The following is a 16599-nucleotide window of genomic DNA, read 5'->3' as shown; positions in this document are numbered from 1 at the left end:
AACTTAGCCCACATATTCCTATTGCTTAACTATTTGTGAAGCTGTTTATTTCGCTGAAATTGTTTCTAAATTGAGAAAACTCTCACAATTCCTCTTATTCAAGCCAAAGCAAGCTTTGTTACAAGCATGCATAGTCCTTCATTCGGACTGCACCACATACTGCAAACACCATCTCAGTAGCCACTGCCTACTGCTGGCCTTATACTATGACTTTCAGAATGAAGGCAAAACACAATGTTTAAGGAACTGATTAACATATACAACGCATCCAGAGTGTAAAAATCAGTATTTCTAGAAAAGAGGTGTTTTAAAGACTGGCCTTCACAGTATTCATGTCTAAAGAAGCAAAAGCACAATTCTTCAGCAATTCCAGAAAAGCCCTACTTCCACAATTCAACGAAAATAATGGATCTAAGTGCAGATGAAAATCTCACTGGGTGCTTATCTTCATCTTCATATACTTAGGTATTTGCACAGACCCAGTTAGCCATACTCCTGTGCTGATCTATTGGGTTCCGAGGCTGTTGGCAGACTAACTTAAGCAGGCAGCTGAAGTCCCTCCCTTTTCCTCCTGCTCAAAATTTCTGAACCAGAAAAAATAAATCAATCCCTTAAGTCTCCTCCAATATGTTCTCACAATCCAAAGTGGGCTTTTGGCTTTCATTCCAGTGATTAATCCCAAAACACAGCTGTAAAGTATAAAAATCAATTAATAATGTTTTGATACAAGATAGTGCACCCAGACACTACACAGGACAGATTTACTATTCTCATCATGAAATACAACATTCAGAAGTCTCCAGAGACTTGGTTTTCCACAAATGTTGACAGAGACAAGTACTGTTTTTATTATCAATGTCTAAGCTTATAATAGAAGTATACTATTCATTCCAAATGACTAAAGCCAAAAAATTAAGCTTCCCCTAAGCATTCATCATTATTCTCAATTATGAATCATGAAAACCATGTTATGTACTAAATACATCCAGCTTTTAAACTGGTCAGACTTCTCTGCACACTCACAGTCCTATTAATGCACTCAGCTAATTCAGATCATGAATTTTATGTTCACAGAAAAGACCTCCACTTACAGAAAGATGGTTCCTCTTGGAAATAACACAGGCATTTGAAGAAGGGCACAGGATATCTCTTTTCAAAGATGCAGCAGCTGGCATAATACAAAACTAAACAAAACAGATAGATAAAATATTCTTGTTCAGCATTAACTAGTTCAAGACCTAGAGAGCCAGTAACTTGGACAGCAATATTCCTGAAAAAAACCTTTCACTAAAATCTCAGCATTATCAAACAGCAGTACTTGGTTCAAGCTATCCAGGACTTTTTAAAACCCAACAAGTGATTATCTGCATTTTCCCTATCCTCAGAACCTTCTTTTGTTACTCACTCCTCCTTGTTGATTATAAATCAACTCCTCCCACCTTTCCTTGTCCTGTTCCCTCCTTCCTCTTCTTTCCCCTTTTTTATTTTAAACAGTCTCTGGCTCTTACAGCCGTCCCTTCCTCCCCTTCGAGAGCCAGCTCTGTCTCCCAGCCTAGCATCTTCTCCTTCCTTTCTGTCCTTCAGCCTCTGATATCTGAATCACAATCATTTCCTCCCTCCCTCTGCACTGCATGGCAGCACAGACAGCGCTGCTGAGGACCGAACAGATTGCCCCTGCATTCTCATTTTGAAGATCCACAGCTCTCAGAGGCTGGTATCTCCTGGTGATGCGAGGAGAAGACACACTCAGGCCCTGCAGCCGCATACTGGGGTAAGCTCAGGTGCCCCACCAGACCCTGCAAAGTCCAGCCAGTGTTGCAAAACAGTGAATGAAGCAAAATTAGGGTACTTCAGCAAAATTAGCTGCCAGAACAGTAAACCCCAACTGAAAGTGTGAAATCTGTCCAAGCTGAAAGCCTTTCACAAAAAGAAAACTGGGACAGCACTTCCACAGTAAAACAGCCCCTAATTTCCAAGGGATGGCACTGCTAGAGCTACTCATCTAAATAACTGTAGATTAAACTAAATAGAACACTGGTTTTTTCTCCTACACTGAAAGTCCCAGAGCTCTGACGGATGAGTCAAGACAGCACTAACGTTTAAAGAATTGCATTTAAGGCAAACCATCACCAATGTAGACTTGCCCTGCTATGCCAGGCTGAGAACCTCAGCAGATTAAGGACCAGCTCTGCCTCCTGTTCAGGAGGGGGCATGTAGCTGTGGGGCAGCTACCCTCATTCATCGTGCAGTCACTCTGAAAAGGATTATTTTAAAGTAGTAAAAGAATCTTAAGCAAAATCTTAACAACAGTTTCAAGAACTAAACTGTACAGTTTCATACTGTGTGGAACAGTTTTACCCGTATGCATCAGAACCTGTGCTGCAACACAACCCTCCATGAAATAATCTGATTAGCTGAACTAAGACACCAAAGAGATGCCCCTTGTCCTTAACAAGGCAATACAAGCACATGTGCTGTGCACTGGAGCTCAGAATTCACACACCCCTCCTTTCTCAAGGGTGAAAGACCCTTGGATAACCATGAAATCAGCAGATAGGAGAAGCCATGACCACCCCTTCCAAAGGGAGCACTAGCTTAAAAGCATTCAGCAAATTAACCTGTAGTCCAAACTCAAACATGTTCTACTTATTTTTTTTTCACCATTTGCAGTTCAATGGTGTAAGGTGGATATACTTCATCCTTTGGTAGCATTAACATCTGAGGTTTTCAGGTTTGCTTTTTAAGTCAAGAAAACAGAACAACTATAATTACAATTCAAGCAGCAGGATTTATTATTTCAGTAGCTGTTCACAAGTGAGATTAATTCAACTAATGATGAGGAAAAGAACATAAATAGCATAGAAAAAAATAAATTAACCTTCAATCATAAAGTGTAACATTTCTGTAAGTTCAGTAACATAGTTCTGTTGGTTTAGGTCTTGCAATTTTTATTTTTAGCAAATATCCTGAAATTTTCTTTCTGGTTAAAAAAGGGCAAACTTATGTAAAACTCTGCTGCACAGCTGCATATTCAGTCCTCCAGCCATTTGGAATTATTTTCTACTTGTTTTCCACTTAGAATGCCTTCCCAGGCATAAAACAAATTAAACAGAAGTTATCAGAAAACCTACATAGAAAAATATACTAAACCAGATTGAATTTACATCTGTTTGCCTTCCACTGCTTTTTACTGTCTTGGTTTTACCAGTGTAGCCTCTACAGGGAACTAAATAAAGGAAGAGATACAATGCCTTCTTGGAGCAGGGGTTTGTGTGCTGTTTGAGCGGTATAATTGGCAGCACTAGCAAAGATGTGCAATGCCAGTTCAGTAATTCACAGAAGAAATTTGTCAAACCATTCAGGAAAAGAGCCATGAGAGATCTCTGGACAGTCTCCAGCCACCATGACTTCAGCTTTCAGCACATGTAGCTGTGTTACAGCTATTTCAACAGATAATTTTGAACCATGGTCCTTGACTGATTCCAATCATCACAGGGGGAGACCTATCAGCCAGGCAGTCCCAAGATCTATATTACCAAGTACATTAGTCAGATACCTAGCAATACTTTATTTGCTGAATTTACAGGAGGTCTGCTCAAATGACAAATACAGAACAATTAAAATAGTCACACAGGCCACTCATTTGTCTGGCTTTTTCTATCTTTGCAAGCCAAGAACCTCCTTCTCTGCACTCTTTTATATTGCTCTGACTCAGATAAGAAGACCTTTAAGTCAGTCCTAGTCTTGTCCAGATAGGAATGCAGAAAAACACCATACATGCAAGTAGGTGGTTAGCAATAACATGGGACTGGTTACCCCATCAAAGACTTCCTGAGTGAAATACCAGTCCAGCAAAGCTCTCCAAGAAAGCTTTGGGGCTGGTGGGCTACAAATCACACTCACATACAACAAAAGATGAGGAGCATTATCTTTTCAGTTTTGAAAATGCCAACACTGCTTTCAGGTTCAGTAACAATGAGTTACTTAACGGTGGCTTTTCAACAGCATCCTGACTTGGACAGCCTACATCAATTCTCGATCTCACCCAGGGCATTTCACCAGTTGTCTCTACACTAAACTAAACATGGTGGCACATAGCATTGCCAGCCCATTTAGAATCTGGTTGAGATGAAGAACCCTGATACTGAGGGCTCCATAAGGAAGAAACAAGAAAGTTCACAAAAGTATCACTCAAAATATATTCTCCTGAAAAAAAAAAAAAAAAAAAAAAAACCTGATTGCAGAATGGTTTGGGTTAGAAGGTACCCCCTGCCACAGGCAGGAACACCTTCCACTAGACCAGGGCGCTCAAAATTCCATCCAACCTGGCCTTGAACAACATCCACGGCCTCTGTGTGCAACCTGTTCCAGTGCCTCACCACGCTCACACTGAAGATTTTTTCCTAATATCTAATCTTAATCTTCCTTCTGTCATCTTAAAACCATTCCCCCTTGCCCTATCTCTCTACATGCCCTTGTAATCTTTGACATCCTTGTCTTTGAATTGTCCTTGATGCCCTTGATCCTTAAATTTGAAAAACTAACACAGTTTTATCCAACTATTTACAATTATGTGTGCTAGAGTATATAAATAACTAGCCTAAACTTCTAAGCTATTACTGATTTGCTTTCAGAACTAGTAAAACACAGGAGAACTCAGAGCAATACAAAACAGTGTCCATGTCCTTTCACAGCAGTGAAGGAGTGGGAAATTACTTAAGAAATGGTAAGACAATGTAATTCTGGTGCTTAGAAAGATTTGGATATGTTACTGGTGAAAGAGAAGAGGGGTAAAAATCAATTTAAGCTAGAGAAGAAAGACAAATAACAGTCAGGAAGCCACATCAAACCAACATAACATTCTCTCTTGGATAAATGCCTTAGTGAAGCAGCAGGTGTAGTGTTCATAACTGACACTTCCGACACTGTTCAACACAATCTGGAGACTGTACCATCCAAAATAATCAGTGTATGTCAGCTAACTATTAGAAAATTTGCTTTCAGAGAACTAATGCAGTGGCTCAGTATAAAAAAACAGAAGGCATTTCAGGTTGGTTCAGCTAGAACTTGTCCTGCAGCAAGTTCATTATTAATTTGAGTGATCAAACAGAGGCCCCCCTGAAGAATCCAAAAATACCACTGAAGTGAGGGACAAGAGTTGCAAGGAGTATGGAGGAGAGGATCCAGATGAGCATGGGAAGTCAGGGATTCTAAAGCTGAAATGGTCAAAGCCTCTGCAAGTGAAAGCAAAGAAAATGCTGTAAATCTGAAACGAAATAATTAAAGCAATAGAAAAAAAATCACAAATAAAATACCACATATAAAGAATTAGACATCTAAAGAGCAATAAAGCAGAAGAGAAGTTGGGGGGAGCTGTACAGGATCACAGACCAAGTAAATATTATAAATCCAATGCTGTTCCCAAAAGCCAAGTATCAGTCTGGAACATGTTAAGACTGAGGCACAAGAAGTTAAAGTATTTCAAGTCTACTCAACACCGTTGTACTTGCTTTGAAATACCATTTAGATCTTTCTTACATATTCTAAAGAACAGATCCTAAGAGCTGGTTCTAAGGTTACTACAACAGATTGACAGCAACTGAAAATAAAACCTCATCTTCTCTATAAAGTTGTGTATTTGGATTGAAGAGATATTAACAGTAAATATGGTCTTCATGTATGAACTCATTTTTGTGAGTTACTTTAAGTGACAGTGCACATGAATAGATTTCTCTTCCCCTTGACCTCCCTTCCTCTAATACAACAGTTCCTTCCAAGTTCAGTCTCCTCTTTTCTTGGTCTTGTAAAAATAACATGAAATACTTGAAAAAGAATTAATTGATGTGTTTACCAAAAAAAGATACACATGCTACTGCTGATACCCATAAAAATTCTATTGCTTTTTCACATTTGGCAGTTCACCCTAAGCAGTCACAGTTCTAAACCACATTTCAATGTCAGGGTTTTTTCCATTACGGAAGTAGTTACACCCTGATTCCAGCTCATGTCATACTTATATTAAAACAATTTAGACTTGACAGAGTTGTCTATGCACACTGATTTTAAGTCTTATCATGCATGTATTTTAGCTCCTTTTTTCAGCTTTCCTGTGAAACAGCAGTAATATTCCAAATCATACTTCACCAAACCCGACATGTATTTACAGCAGTACAGACAGACACTGAGCATCTATCAGAGCTGAAGTGTCAACAGCACATACCAAAGTATGACACCATCTTTCACAGCCTTTTAAGGAATTTAGACTTTCACCAACTCTTGTTTAGATTTTACACCACCATGGCTCCAATCCCTCCACCAACATTCCTTCCTGCTAGAAATTTCATATGTTACTCATATAGACAGTCATTTCTATGAACCAATAGATCGAAACAAAGTCCAAACACACACACTCATAATGGCCATAAAACTAGAAATGGACAGCATTCCCCTTTTCCTTAAAAAGAAGCATGCATATTTACCAGATCAGAGATCTAAAAGCCAGAGTAACATTAAAAAACAGTTTGAAAACCCAAGACTCTTCATATATCATGTGAAAACATTTGCTATATCTTGTGAAAATATCTGCTGAAGGAGAGAACAAGACTTCGATTACATCTCCAGGTCTACTCTAAATCATCTGTGAAAACAGACCATGAAGTCTGGGTCTAACAGACATGTACGAGAAGAAATGCAAACCTCCTCCATCTACAGGAAGAATACTTGCAGTACTGCAAGAGGAAAGAAGGTAACCACTAGCGCATATACAAAAACGGGTTATTTCTCTGGTACTACAGACAAAATGCACTGTTTGCAGATACTCTAGCACCCACTTTCAAAAACACAAAACATCCCTATTATCTATTTGGTGTGTAGAACAGATTTTTATAAAGCTTTAAAAACAAGCCTTCACATCTCTTTTGCCTTACATTTGCAATAACAGAGAAAACATCAAGAATCTGGTATACAAGTTAGAGAAAAACATAAAACACCACAAAACAAGTTACTGCCGCAAGTTATCACATCCACCTGAACAGGGAGGCACCATTACACCTGAAGGGAGATAAATACTATCAAAAATAGGGAATAACAATGATGCTATTCCCTATTTTACCGTACAGAAGTCTAGTCTCTGTCCTAACACAGAATTTCCATCAGAAGACAATTCTAAAAGTATCTATCACCTACACTGTGTTATTGTTTGGAAACCTGAGACTGAACAAAACATGCTGAGCTCATAGTGATCACAACACCAACCTTATTCATCAACAAGTCTTCACAACCACCAACTCCCAGGTACAATAAAGAAATTTGCAAAGCCTCAATGCTTTAAAAGGAAAAAAAAAAAAAAAACAAAAAAAAGGAAAAAAAAAAAAAAAACACAACTCTATGGAGAAATCAACAATTAAAACTGACAGGAGTAGTATTTACCTGTGGGAAATCAGCAGTGTAATTTCAAGCTCATGGCTCCTGGTACAATATTTTCAATTTTAGACAACAATTTTTCTACACATCAGGTAAATCTTTACGTGTCCATCCTCTTAACCAAAAAGCACAAATAAAGAAAAAAGAAATAAAATCACATTAGAGAGCATACAGCTGTCCAAACACCTGCTGAAGTCTAAAAAAGAAATCCTACATTATTCTAAAGGATTTCAGTCTTGAAAAGGTCAGCCAAAGGCGTCTCAGTATCGTCAGTAAAACTGCCTAGCTCTTGAGGTTTGTTTTTTGAGCTGGGGACAGGGATAGTTAAGCTTCTTTTTCAAAGTATTTTGTCCAAATAAAGATGATTTTACATAAGATCCCATTCCAACAAATAAAAGTTAGTTCATTACCTGCCAGAATACGAAAAAGCACCATAAGTGTTTATATATAAACTACAAAATATTGGCCTAAGTGTTACATTTTGTATTAATTGTACTGTTATGAGAAAGGTCAACGATGCTGAGGTTTCTCGTGTTCTTGACTGCCACAGATCTATCACTACCCTGTATACTCTTATCAAGATAATTCATGTACCAAAAACACACACAGCAAAAAACCTAACGCTAATAAAAGGGACTTCAGAAATTGTATTATCTACTAGACTGAGTAATCAAAGTGCTTTCTCTGACTAACAAAGAATTTACAGCACTATCCTACACTCAGGGTCATCTTTGTTTCACATAAACTCACAGCACTGGAGATAGGAGCTTCTCAGCTGCTCAAAACAGGAGCAAGACTTCTCAAAACACCACGTTCTTGTGCAACATGAAATGTACTTTGCACAAGATACAAAGTAATATATTTGTGCCCTCTACTTTAATATACTTTCATGTTAGTACTACAAAACTGAAAATAAACCAAACAAAAAATAACCAATGTACATATGTACGCTCCTCTGCCACAAAGCACAAAAGCATTTTGACATAGCTGTTTCTGATTTTAGCTCTTACTATTAAAACACTTCAATATAGTTTCACAATTTCTTGTCAGATGTACCTACTGTACAAACACTGTTTTTCAAAAGCCAGAACTGAAATTGCAGGTCTGCTCACTTGTGCTAAAAATAAACTAATACTGTAGGCACAAAGTTAAACTGTAAAAAAGCAAGCAAAAACAGATTAAGATAAAAACTGTGTTTTATGCCTCCATGGATAAACTGAAATAAGAAGCATGGAAGAAAGGTATTTCTAAATTCACATCAACCGCGATTAGGATGATCCTGAGCTGCAGTGACAATCAAAATGCCAAGCAAGAAGTATAGTTTCAATACCTCACTGGTCAGTTTAGAACTGGAAAATAATCACTGCACAGGTATTAACCTAGAATTATTTTTTTTTAATAGGTAAAACTGTATCTGCAATTGGGATGACAGAACAGGCAGCAGGCTCTGTAAGGCTCAGAGCTGCAGCACCAAACCCAAACCTCAGCCTCAAGAGCTTGTTCTACTTGAGAAAGGGAAGAGAAAGGTGTCACTTCTCCACAGCTTACCAAAGGACAAGGAAGAAAACAGATCTCATTTTTGCCATGATAGAATTATGCTCCCCCCTCAAAAAGAGTCTGTCAGGAAAAAAACACCACCAGTAACTGTGGCCCCCTTTGGTTATAACATGCTAGGCAGCTCTTGTAGCGCCTAAAAATTTTGTCTAATGGTCATATTTGTTGACACCTTTCAAAGCAGAATTTCAAAGTATGTATTAATACACTTTAGCAATTTCCCACAAACAGAGTAAACTCTAAGGGTCTCTAAAGGTTTCTTAGATCGATTTGCTTCAGAAATGACTCATTTGAGGGAAAGGCTAAATCTCTGTTTTCATTTAATAGTCAGAATGAGAAAACGGCTTAAATCCCGATTATATAAAAATGTCAGAAGGTCAGCCACAATCCTCTTTGCACTGCAGAAAAACAATTCCAGAAGTGTCCTTAGAGCACCCAGGCTATTTTGTTCATTGGCTGAACAAAGTATGGGCAGAAATTATGTATCTGCATAACTATCCTGCACTAATGAAGAGCCATATTATTTGGTGAACATGGAGTAACAGTCAAAATGGTAATAAAAGTGCAGCAGAAATGCCTTTAGACATGTCAGTAGAGGCTTTATTCATCTGGGGTAAGCACAGGAATGTTTAAACCCTAGCCATGCATCTTCCAGACCCTGGAAAATTTCACATGCTGCAATGATTCACAGCTCTGAAGCTCCCACTGTTACTGTTAGGTGACTGTACCGAGCAGATAATCAAATATGGTAAGCAGATCCATTACCAATACTACCTGACATTTCTCAATTCTTTGCAGAATTATTTACACTGAAGATTATAAATTGATGGATACCAATACCCGCATACTTTAAAGCTCATAAAGAAAAAGCTCACACCACCACCCGCCTATTGACAGCAGTAAGAATTATTCTGTAGAGAACACTAGTTCTTTATCAATGTATAAAAATTCTGTCTTCAGTACCAAAGCAATCCTGCCCATTCCAATTTAAAAAAAAAAGCTGCTGCAGAATTAGAAAGGAGAATGGCAACAAAGAGCAAAAGGTACTGGATTTCCTCATTCAGAGAGTCCTGATCTGAAAGTCACCAGACATTAATTAAGTCTACAGCTACCAACCTATCTTACATTCCTCCATTTACATCTGTTCCTGTGCTGTCACAGGCAGCACCATGAAGACTGAGGGAACTCTGATTTGACAAAATACAGTAAGCTAACTGTAAAATTAGATTTCAGGATGAAAGACAACAGTTAAGTGTTTAATGTATGAGAAAATGCATCCAACTTGTACAAATATTTAACCAGCTCTTTTGAATATCTTTCTAGTATCTATGAAGATGGCTGTAAGCCTCGACATTCCTTTCTACATCCAAACCATTTTAATAAAAGCAAAGCTAAAAAACCCAGACCAGCCCTTACTAATACATGAATAACAACTGCTTTGCAGAATCCAAGAGAGAGCGCTTAGCCCACAATTTAATATCACAGCAAAAACATTTAATAGCCACTGCCTTTACCTGCTCTTCTCTCAAGTTTTCAGTCTTACTAAATCTACCTCTGCCTCCCTTTTATAGGCAAGGAACCAGAATTTGCAAGGAGCACATGTCTGACCCCTTTCATCCCCCCACAGCCAAGCATGTAAATGTTTAAAGAATGCTATAAACCTCTGATTCTAAATTAATCCTAGCTGGGATGGCTCTCAGGCCCCAGACATTTCACAGCTCATTCTCTTTCAAACAACTTCCTCCCAACAGCCACTTGTTTCCAGAGACAGAAGCTGAGGCCTCAGATACTGCTTCATAAAGAAGGGTGCACTAGTTCTCAACCTAAACCTTTCTCCTCAGGAAATCTCTGCAAAGAGCTCTAGCACAGGTGCTAGAGGAGAGGAAAAGAGGAATAAAAAGAGAATGCTGAAGAAAACAGATGCCTAAAAGCAGTAGAGAAAATGAAGATGTTCAGAGAAAGAGAAGAAATAACACATAGAAAAAAAAAATTAAAGTCAACTTGGAGTTCAGATTATTCAGTGCTTCCTCATATCCTGAAAAATCATGTCTATACTACTACATGTTACCAAGAGTGAAGGAGCATGAGGAAGCAAGAACAGCAGTGGCTGTTCCTCTAAGGTATGACTGTCACACACCAAAAAAAAAAAAAACGGGGGGGGGAGGGGGGAAATAAAAAAAAAATGGGGGGGGGGAGGGGGGAAATAAAAATAAAAAGATGTCTTTTCCAGTATTTCTTGTTTCACAGCTACACAACCATAAGCTTCCAAACATCTCAAGGTGTGCAGGACCAAGACTGGCTCAACAACCAGATGAGGAAACAGCTTTCCTGCTTTTGTTCTGCCCGCATCTGGAATGGAGCTATTGAAGGCACTAAGGGCTGGCCAGGCCAGCACTGCTCTAAGATGCAGCCTAGAACAGTTAATACATCCAGACACACAGCCTCACAAATGACAGGACACTGACATGGATGAAGAAGAGGAACATCCTTAAAATGATATGGAAAGTCTGCATGCACACAAAATACCTAAAAGCAATAAAACCAAAAATTCCACCACACTGTATCACACCTTAGTTCTATCCAACCGAAGTCTCAAATCCAAGACTTTTCCACCATGGACTTCTCAGTTTAGAGAAAATTCTCATGTATTTTCTAAAATACGTAGATGTAAAAATTTAACTTAATGAGAAATCTTGCTCCTTCCCTTCTACCTTTACTGGAGATGAACAGGCATGTGAAACAGTACAGCTCAAACACATGAAGACATTCAGGTTATTTCGGTAAAAATCATACATAATCCCAAAGCTGAGTTTTTAACTACCCTGACGAGTTAGAAAACTGTTTAAAACTTCTGTGAATTACAAACTTCCTTTGTTTAAAAAATAAAAAATGAGATCTTAGTGGTATCAACAGTCAATATAATAAATAGCATTGCTTTGAGGTACTGAAGAACTGTCTATTAGTACCGAGTCTTGATATATGGAATATATGGAATGAACTAGTGACTGATGACATTCATCTAACAGCATATGCAAGGCAAAAAACTAAAGAGGCCAACATGCTAAAAAAAAACATACAAATTAACAGGAAGCACTACTTACTAATTATACTACTGTTACAAAGAAGACTGAGACTTCCTTTTTACAAGGAGTCATGTGGAAAAGACAAGGGTAATGGGTGCAAGTTATTCCTGGAGATTTCAATTGGACACAAGAGGAAAATTTTTCACAGTGAGAACAATCAGACATTGGAATAATTTCGCCTGAGAAGCGGTGGATTCCCCAACTTTGGACACTTTTAAGACTGAGCTGGACAGGGTGCTGGGACATCTTGTCTAAACCATGCTTTTGCCAAGAAAGGCTGGACCAGACAATCCTTGAGGTCCCTTCCAACCTAGTAAATCTATGAGTCTGTGACAATTCAAAAGCTATACAGCACCATTCACATTATGATGTTCATATACTTTTATGTTACATTATATACATAAAAAGAGATGACTAATGCCTCATGCTGACAAGATCTGTAAAGCTAGCATCACACTCTCTAGTAGACGCTGATCTTTATCTTTCATCAAGTAGAGCAGAGTCAAGTTGTGGTTTTGCATTATGCATAAGCAGTGAGTACAATTAGACTGAAAAGGAAGCTGATCTCCTCTGATCTCAGGTGGAAAGCGTGAATTCTGATCTGCACAGGTGACACCTCTGTGCATTACTCCAATTTTCAAGTTCACTTGCTTGAATCTGTGTATGCAACAGAGAACTCACAACACGCAGATGTGGCTAATCTCATGCAATCCACTAACACTTAAACAAGCAAGATACCAAATAAGAGAGCAAAACAGTTACATTTGTTTGGCACAGAAAACTGCAATTAGTTCTTGATTTCACAGTTCAAGAAGGATGCTGAAGAACCAGAAGAAAGAAATTAATATCCCTATAGAAAGAATACAAAAAGCAAGAGAAGGAGGGAATTTGATCTTTCATCAAGCAGAGATACAAAAGAACCACCAATTACTAGAAATTAGACCTAAACAAATTCAGGCTAGAGATGAGGCTTCTTTTGCTTTCAGACAGACTGAATCATTTAAGAATTGCTCATTTTCAAATTCCCAGAAATATTCTCATTGAAACTGGATGCTTTTCAAATAAACGTTGTATTTCACCTTGTTCTGTCTGAAGCAGATAATTTTAGGAATTCTAATGGTCAATGCAGTTGTAGTAGTAGCAGTTGCAGTAGTAGCAGTTGCATATGTTCTCAAAACACTTCATAAAGGAACCAAGCATTTTCCTTCGGCAGGTAAAAAAGCAAAGCAGAGAAATAGCACTAAGTCAATGACAACACATGAATGAAGTTCACAGTTTCTAATTCCACTTTGCTACTCTGTGGTCCCCTTATGAGTTTGGGTTTGGGGAGGGTTGTTGTTTGGGTTTTCTTGGAGAAGGGAAGTAGTCTGGGTTTTGTTGGTTTGTTTTGGGGTTTTGTTCTTTTGGGGTTTTGGTTGGTTTTTTTCTGTCCGTGAACTTACTTTTAGCTCCAATTCACAGATTCTCCGTCTGTTCTGTGTCTCAGATTTAATTGCAAATTTCTGGTACTAACCTGCAATGCATTTTAACTGCCAAAATCTGTTGCTATTGAAGTTTAAGCAGTACAGCAGCACACTATACTTTAGCAATACACAAGCTGAGCCATGGAGAAAATCAAAATACCAGGGTTGCTCATTCTTTACCAGCCAGTCCCACAAAGTGTTAACACAGCAGGATCAACTACAGAAAACATCTCCTTAATCAGTGTGCATTCATAATCATGCATAACACTAGGTCCATAGTTTCTAGTTCTAAATTATACTATATTCCACATTTTAAAGACAAAACTAGGAAAAATTCGTACACACAACAATATATGCATTTAAGCTACCAACAGCTCTCCACATTTATGCAAGCTACAGAACTCATAGAGTTTTACAAAATCCACTCTATTTCCAGGGCAAAAGACTGCAGCGATTAAGCACCCAGACTCCCTACCAGTCTCCAGCAGGCTATGCTAAAATCCATGCTGTTAAATCCTTGCAATCTTTTCTAATCCAGGCTAGCTATATTAAAGCTAACTTGGGTGTGCCTAACCATTCTGAAATCAGGAAGCATGCAGACAGCCTATGTACCCTCATTCTTGGCCTGTGTAGTCAACAGGTGCCTGTAACAGCAAAGAACATGGATCATTACAATCCATACCACTAAATCTTCAGTCATTCTAGACTAGGAAAATAGTATAAGATCCTTGTCAGTTTATGGGTAGCCAAGAATTAATGGAATCCAGGCTTTTCTCTTTTCCTTCACTCATATACATATGGTTTAAAGAATTGTATATTCAGAAGTCTCACAAACAGGGAACTGAAGATGAGACTTTCCTCCTGAAGATCCATTTCCTATTATAATGGACATCTTTAGTTATTAAGAACATTATCCAAGTTTTTTTGAATGGTCCAACTGTAATTCTCTAGAACTGCACTACATTAAATTACCTCCAACTATGACATACTAATTTTTGCCTATTTACTGCACTATCTTAAGCATAAAGGAAGGTTAAAATATACTAAGCACTTTTTATTTCTTTTCCATTTAATGACAATATTGTAGTTATCATTGAAATACCACAAAGACATCACAGAAGGCAGTCACTAACTTGGTAATGTTCACTCATCAATACGATCATCTAATACCCTTAATCCCCTCTGTCTCTCAGGTACATGCATACAAATGAAATACATAGATGCACTCCTCAAGCAGCAACCTTTCTTTACAAGAACCCCAAGACTAAACATTAATTGCAGGGTTTTTTCCTAACTTTCTTCAGACTTCTCAGGGAAACAGCTTGAAGTACAGACCTACACAATCCTAGTAACACAAACCCTTTGTAGAAATCAACTAAACCTTGGGACAGCTGGGGGGGGACGGGGACAGGGGTCGGACGGGACTAAACCTACAAAATATAAGAAAGGAACACAGCTCTCTACATCTCCTCCTGTCCACGCAGAGAAAGGGTGGGTACCCATACAGCTGCCATCTCCCATTACAGAGCATACAGCATTGTGTACTCAACCACATCACCTGAAAGAGCAAGCAATGATCATTGAGGCAAAACCTTTCCCACACCAACCAGACCTTATTACCATGATAAATGAAGCCATTAGGCTTCAAATTGTCAACAGGAAAAGAATACTTAAGATAAAACCAGCAGCTTTAAACACTATCCTACAAAAAATAACTTAAGGTCAACATCAGCCACTTAGGCACAGTGAGCATCCCTCTGTTCCCTCCCCCTGGTCCTCAGGTTAAGCTGTATTTTATAAGTTTCATTCTGTCTATATTACCAAAAGAATGTGGGGAAGCTAACAGAACAAAGTTTATGCTGCTGGGTCTTCCACATAAATATCTTTTAAATTAGATTTGGTATTTGAAACATAAGCAAATGTCAGCTTTATTGGAGCATGTTATTGTTTCTAAAAAGGCTACCTGTTAACATGGATATGGTTTACTAAAACGTTTTAGTCCCAACTGTAAAACCTGCTGTTGAGTTTCAGTACACAAGACTGGGTCTGTAGGACCTCTAGCATACAAGCTCGTAAACAACCAGAACAGTTACTAGTGAAACAAATTACATTTTAAATACAACTTTGTATATATAGATTTGTTATGAGCTAGAACTTAATGATTTTAAATAGTCCACTGGGAAACAATTTCCATTAATGAACAAAAATTGCACGTGTAATAAAAAGGAGCTTACCACCTTCGTTAAGTAGTTTGGTGGTATAACATGGTGACATCATCACTGGCAAAGTTAGCTTAGTTACTGAGACATTCTTTATGGAAAATGTACAACAAAAAACCCAAACTGTAGAATCCAAAAATAGCGGGGGGAGTGGAGGTGGGGGAGGAGCATTTCCTTACTTTCCACCAATAAGTTAAATTAGCAGCTGAGAGATTACTTTTACTTCATCACTCAAGACAGCACTTTTTCACTGTTCATGCCCCACTACACAGCGTTTAGGATCAAAGTATGTCCCATGGGACCACAAACTTCAAAAGCAAAACAAAACAGAAGTTCTGTATGGTGTGCTGGGAAAGAGATGGACACAGTATTTTCTCCTCTATCTGTAACTTTGAGAACTACATACCGAAGAAAACCACAATAATGACTGCATGCAAAAACTGACACTGAAGTGCCAAGTGAAGAGGTAAGATGATTCAAGGGGAAAGTAACTAAAACAGCCTTTTCCAAGGGCTCCTCCAGATCCACAAAAAGACATGTTTGTTTACAATATATATGTGTCCTCTGAAGGAAAGGTTTTGTTGTTACAATAAATCAAACCCCAGGGGCTAACCACTCCCTTACAAACACAGCACAGCTTTGCTGACAGCACTTCAGAAGAACAGACTTAAATTGACACATTCGATACAACAACATTGTCCTGAACGACTGCAACAACTACAGGGCAGGTTCTCTCGAAGAAACCTATTTGTTTCTTTAGACGTGGCACACTGATGAACTTATGTTACAAGGAAGGTTTTTTTCTTTGGTAGCAATGTTTATTACACTGCTTGTCACTTCCAGACTGGAGTTCTTTTG

At 38.3% G+C, this 16599-nt stretch overlaps 1 protein-coding gene across 3 annotated transcripts in view; it reads right to left on the bottom strand.

Annotated features, from left to right (window-relative positions):
* Nucleotides 1–16599, bottom strand: part of SIPA1L1 (signal induced proliferation associated 1 like 1) — a 223505-nt gene that overhangs the window by 135303 nt on the left and 71603 nt on the right. The gene's annotated exons all lie outside the window — the stretch shown is intronic.

This window comes from Pezoporus flaviventris, unplaced genomic scaffold, assembly GCF_033815535.1.
Source record: "Pezoporus flaviventris isolate CSIRO_AGI_PZ_B2104156 unplaced genomic scaffold, CSIRO_AGI_Pfla_v1 ptg000035l, whole genome shotgun sequence".
Classification (NCBI taxonomy): Eukaryota; Metazoa; Chordata; class Aves; order Psittaciformes; family Psittacidae; genus Pezoporus; species Pezoporus flaviventris.
Note: the sequence above shows the minus strand (reverse complement) of the source record. Positions and strands in the feature narration are given on the sequence as shown.